This window comes from Aegilops tauschii, chromosome 6 (genome assembly GCF_002575655.3).
Source record: "Aegilops tauschii subsp. strangulata cultivar AL8/78 chromosome 6, Aet v6.0, whole genome shotgun sequence".
Classification (NCBI taxonomy): domain Eukaryota; kingdom Viridiplantae; phylum Streptophyta; class Magnoliopsida; order Poales; family Poaceae; genus Aegilops; species Aegilops tauschii.
The window spans coordinates 323,826,199-323,833,022 of record NC_053040.3 but is presented as its reverse complement, the minus strand read 5'-3'; positions in this window follow the sequence as shown (position 1 = coordinate 323,833,022).

Here is a 6,824-nt window from a genome sequence, read left to right as displayed (position 1 = left end):
TATTATCTTACATTTAAAAAATAATTCAAATGTAAAAAAGATAAGATCTATCAGAATGAAGAAGTGCAATAGAAGATAACATATTATCTTACATTTTGGAAATATTTCAAATATAAAGAAGAGAACAAATATTAGAATGAAGAAGTGAAATAAAACAGAACATTTTATCTTACAAACTAAAAATATTTCAAAAATAATAAAGATAAGAAATATTAGAATGAAGAATTGAAATAAAACACACCATTTTAGTTTATATTTCGTACATATTATCAATATACAAAAGAGAACGAACAAATGAAATAAAACACAACAGAATTTGGCATATTTTTTAATTTTAGTAAAAACTGTTAGAAATAATATAGAAAAAAATAGATTTGATTTTAAATATTAGAAATATAAACAAGAAAAAAAAATTAGAGTTAAGAAGTGAAAAACAAAGAAAATATAAAACAGATCAGAGCGCGGGTAAGGCTGCCCTGGGCCAGCCCGCCCCAATTGGGCCCAAGGCAGAGCCGTGCAGGGCACAGCGCAGCGCACAACCATGGGGTGGTAGGAGTTTAGTCCCACCTCGCCAAGCGAGAGAGTGCCGCACCGGTTTATATACCCGGCTGCGACTCCCCTCCCAAGCTCCTATCATATGCAGGCAGTACATTGCCTAACTCTCGTCCCCTCTGCCCCGTGGGGCCTACTAGCAGCAGAAATTCTGCACCACGGGCCTGCATCCTGGCCCATGAACGGCTGGGTTCCTAGTCGTATGCAGGCCGGGGTGTATGAATTCCCCTGCTCTGGTAGGTGGGCACATTTTTTGGCATTTTGCCATGTGTTTTGATCTTCAAATCACACACTAAATTATACACATGCTCACTTGCATTCAATACACATTTTTTTGCATATATGACAAGTTAATGTTTTCACCTTCAAATCATCTAATAAATTTTACACATGCTCACTTACATGTAATACACATGGATATTAATGGGATTTCAAAAAAATGAGGCCGTGGTGTATGAATTCTCCTCCCACATGCATGCCATGGTCATGGTAGGGTGTGCAAAAAGTTTGGGATCATTTGGTGGGAACGGCAAGGAAAACCACTTTGAAACTTGCCCTCCGGCAGACCCGAATGGTCCGGCTTGTACATGGTTCATGTGGAGGCATGCATGAGATGACCCCAACTTTTTGGGAGCACGTCGGCATGGCCGATGTGGGCCCCCAGGCAAGGTGTGCACGAATTCGGACACAATACGCACGTTGCGTCACGTCGGGGCACTGTTTTAGGGTTTTATCACCGCAAAACGCCTACAAAATGCATAGAGTGTCAGAAATGAACGGTAGTTGCCAGGCATGCTTGCTATGCTCATCGTAGGGTGTGCATAAAAGTTTGGTATCAATTGGTGAGACCGAGAAGAAAAACCTGCTTGTAGTACATGGTGCAAGTGGAGGCATACATGCGATTGTCCCAACTATATTTGATTTAATAATATTTCAAGTATGAAACAGAAAAGAAAATTTATAATTAGGAAGGACATCCATGAAAAGTGAAATAAAAGACAACATTATATCATACATTATTTAAATTTATAATTGTCAGAACAAAGAAAAGAGGAGAATATAGAAAACAGAACAAAAATTTGAATGAATAAGAGCAATAAAAGACAACATATTATCTTACATTTAAAAAATAATTCAAATATAAAAAAGATAAGATCTATTAGAATGAGGAAATGAAATAAAAGATAACATATTATCTTACATTTTCAAAATATTTCAAATATAAAGAAGAGAACAAATATTAGAATGAAGAAGTGAAATAAAACAGAACATTTTATCTTACAAACTAAAAATATTTCAAAAATAATAAAGATAAGAAATATTAGAATGAAGAATTGAAATAAAACACACCATTTTAGTTTATATTTCGTAAATATTATCAATATACAAAAGAGAACGAACAAATGAAATAAAACACAACAGAATTTGGCATAATTTTTTAATTTTAGTAAACACTGTTAGAAATAATATAGAAAAAAAGAGATTTGATTTTAAATATTAGAAATATAAACAAGAAAAGAAATTTTGGAGTTAAGAAGTGAAAAACAAAGAGAATATCAAACAGATCAGCGCGCGGGTAAGGCTGCCCTGGGCCAGCCCGCCCGAATTGGGCCCAAGGCGGAGCCGCGCAGGGCACATCGCAGCGCACAACCGTTGGGTGGTGGGAGTTTAGTCCCACCTCGCCAAGCGAGAGAGCGCCGCACCGGTTTATATATACCCGGCTGCGACTCCCCTCCCAAGCTCCTATCATATGCAGGCAGTACATTACCTAACTCTCGTCCCCTCTGCCCCGTGGGGCCTACTAGCAGCAGAGATATTCTGCACCACGGGCCTGCATCCTGGCCCATGCACGGCAGGGTTCCTAGTCGTATGCTGGCCGTGGAGTATGAATTCTCCTGCTCTGGTAGGTTGGGCACTTTTTTTTGGCATATTGCCATGTGTATTGATCTTCAAAACACACACTAAATTATACACATGCTCACTTGCATTCAATACACATTTTTTTTGCATATATGACAAGTTAATGTTTTGACCTTCAAGTCATCTAATAAATTTTACACATGCTCACTTACATGTAATACACATGGATATTGATGGGATTTCAACAAAAATGTGGCCGTGGTGTATGAATTCTCCTCCCACATGCATGCCATGGTCATGGTAGGGTGTGCAAAAAGTTTGGGATCATTTGGTGGGTCCGGCAAGGAAAACCTCTTTCAAACTTGCCCTCCGGCAGACCCGAATGGTCCGGCTTGTACATGGTGCATGTGGGGGCATGCATGAGATGACCCCAACTTTTGGGAGCATGTGAGCGTGGCCAATGTGGCCCCCAGGCAAGGTGTGCACGAATTCGTAGGCATGATTGGCACATGTGGGTCACCATGTTCAAGAAAGTTTGGGTGATTTGGAGGTGGTGGGAAAAATCACATTTGTTCAAAAACTGGCTTAAGTTAGACCAAATGGCCCCTCCGGAATGCGGTCATTTTTTCGACCACCTCCAAATCACCTCAACTTTGGCACACATGATCTCTTGCACAAACAAAGGTAGGTTTCCAAGGTTTTATATTTTTTTGAATTTTTTATTAATTTATAATGCCCTCTAGACTGACTGGCCAAAACATCGGTCTATACCTCAGGGGGCATTGTAAAATATTCTTTTTCCAAATTTTCTTTCATAGGCATGATTGGCACATGTGGGTCACCATGTCCAAGAAAATTTGTATGATTTGGAGGTGGTGGGAAAAATCACATTTATTCAAAAACTGGCTTAAGTTACCAAATGACCCTCCGGAATGCGGTCATTTTTTCGAACACCTCCAAATCACCTCAACTTTGGCACACATGATATCTTGCACAAACAAAGGTAGGTTTCCAAGGTTTTATATTTTATTAATTTTTTATTAATTTATAATGCCCTTTAGACTGACTGGTCAAAACATCGGTCTATACCTCAGGGGGGAATTGTAAAATATTATTTTTCCAAATTTTCTTTCATAGGCATGATTGGCACATGTGGGTCACCATGTTCAAGAAAGCTTGTGTGATTTGGAGGTGGTGGGAAAAATCACATTTGTTCAAAAACTGGCTTAAGACCAAATGGCCCCTCCGGAATGCGGTCATTTTCTCGACCACCTCCATATCACCTCAATTTTGGCACACATGATCTCTTGCACAAACAAAGGTAGGTTTCCAAGGTTTTATATTTTTTGAATTTTTTATTAATTTATAATGCCCTCTAGACTGACTGGTCAAAACATCGGTCTATACCTCAGGGGGGCATTGTAAAATATTCTTTTTCCAAATTTTCTTTCATAGGCATGATTGGCACATGTGGGTTACCATGTTCAAGAAAGTTTGTGTGATTTGGAGGTGGTTGGAAAAATCACATTTGTTCAAAAACTGGCTTAAGTTAGACCAAATGGCCCCTCCGGAATAAGGTCATTTTTTCGACCACCTCCAAATCACCTCAACTTTGGCACACATGATCTCTTGCACAAACAAAGGTAGGTTTCCAAGGTTTTATATTTTTTTAATTTTTTATTAATTTATAATGCCCTCTACACTGACTGGTCAAAACATCGGTCCATACCTCAGGGGGGCATTGTAAAATATTCTTTTTCCAAATTTTCTTTCATAGGCATGATTGGCACATGTGGGTCACCATGTGCAAGAAAGTTTGGGTGATTTGGAGGTGGTGGGAAAAATCACATTTGTTCAAAAATTGGTTTAAGTTATATTTGCTAGAGATATCAATCGAAATAGGAGCTTTCTGAAAATAGAAATCGATATATCCATGGTATTGAATGGACAAGAATTGAATGGGATTGTGGAACCCAGTGATACAAGGGATTGGGATTGGCTTATCGAGATGTGCGTATATCTCATATCATTCTAGTGACTCCGCTTTCCTGACCAGGGAACTGCTATCTCAAGGATAGTCAAATCCCGGATTCGAAAGTCGACATGATACGCTTGATTGGTCTGGCATCGCCGGTTCTTTGAATCAAAGGTGTCATGAAATCGAAATACGGTACTAAAGGTCCTCGGACTTCCAGGCGGTTTTTCTTTTGGGCTGCTGTGAACCCTTGGATCTCGCCGATAGACCAAATGGCCCCTCCGGAATGCGGTCATTTTTTCGACCACCTCCAAATCACCTCAACTTTGGCACACATGATCTCTTGCACAAACAAAGGTAGGTTTCCAAGGTTTTTTTTGTTTTTTTGTTTTTTTATTAATTTATAATGCCCTCTAGACTGATTGGTCAAAACATTGGTCTATACCTCAGGGGGGCATTGTAAAATATTCTTTTTCCAAATTTTCTTTCATAGGCATGATTGGCACATGTGGGTCACCATGTTCAAGAAAGTTTGAGTGATTTGGAGGTGGTGGAAACAATCACATTTGTTCAAAAACTGGCTTAAGTTAGACCAAATGGCCCCTCCGGAATGCGGTCATTTTCTCGACCACCTCCAAATCACCTCAATTTTGGCACACATCATATCTTGCACAAACAAAGCTAGGTTTCCAACGTTTTATTTTTTTTGAACTTTTTATTAATTTATAATGCCCTCTAGACTGGCTGGTCAAAACATCGGTCTATACCTCAGGGGGCATTGTAAAATATTCTTTTTCCAAAATTTCTTTGAAATTTCTAATACCCTCTTATATTTGTTTATAATGCCCTCTTATATTTTCTTTGAAATTTATAATGCCCTCTTATATTTTCTTTCTATTTTTTGAATTTTTTTAATTTATAATGCCCTCTTATATTTGTTTATTTTTTAATGCCCTCTTATAATTGTTTATTTTTTTTAATGCCCTCTTATTTTTTGAATTTTTTTTATTATAAAGTTAGGTTTCCAAGATGGCTAGGCTGGCCCATGCTTTTCCCTTTGTTTATTTTTCCCTTTTCCTTCAGTTTACATAAAAATTACCTGAGCACTCAAAAAATAACATAAAAATTACATGACCCCTCAAATAATAACATACCAAAAATTCAAAAGGTATTTTTATCAAACACATCTTTTTGAATATTTATATTTTCTTTTCTTATAAATAAGTGACATTTTCAAAATTCTAATAAGTAGGGTAATATAACTTTATTAAAAAATAAAGTAGATCTTATTTCAAATTCCTTTTTTTTGCACACGTTATTTTTAACTAGTATTACATTACTCTTCTAAATTTACATTTAATTCCTTCACACTTTGATGATGGAATATTTGCTCTGTTATTGCAATATTGGTTCAAATGATGGAACATTTGATCTTTTTGCTTATTCAAATTATGCATTGATGGAATGTGTGAGGATGAACAATTATTAGTAACTTTACGAAACCCCATGTACTATAATTCATGACACCAATTTGGAACATTGCCAGCTTCAATATTTGGTATAATTGGCACATGCGCACAGCATGTTGCACTTGCCCACAGCATAGACAAGTGTTGCAACATGTCTAAAGCAACACTGAAGCGCCATTTGTGATCATTGCACCATCGAAACAACAAGTAAACATGAAGGAAGCATTCACCACCAATAAAGTTAAGGCCACACATATATAGATAGCATTCTAGGTTACCACCACAGGTACCAGGCAGTTCACAACAGATCCAGTTCAGACACACAATACATTACATTACATTACATTAATAGAGGTAGCTTCCAACCAGTTCAGACCCAGATGCAGCTTTCCAAAAGTAAAACATCATCAAATATACTGATGATGAGTACGGCTTCCAGCTTCTGATGATCAGCATGATGTAGGACTAGAGGTTAGGGTTTCTCAGGACCTTCAGGAGGGCAGAATGCTCAGCCCTGATCTTGTACTCATCACTAGAGATCGATGTAGCCCGGCAATGTTCCATCAGATGCTCCAATAACCCAGACCTGGGCTTGGGCTTGCTGCAGAAGGGGCAGCGGTACTTTTCCGTCCTCCAGTTGTGGTACATACCAGGTCCTTGGGCCCTGATCTTCAACACCACCTTCTCTTCAAACGACTCGACGTTCCCCTCGACCACATCATCTCCAGATTCATACTGCACACATTAATGACTGACATTAATACATTGTGCATTCAAATACTATAAACACGTAATACTAACTCAATGCACAAATAACATTTCAACTAGGCCTTACCTCATACGGCTCATCTTCATCAGAGTCATATGGGTAGAACCCAGTCTTGTCCCACTTCCTCTTGTTGCCCACAAGATCCTCCTCCTCCTGCTATATTGTCAAACAAGCACATCAATTACAATGAATTGGATTG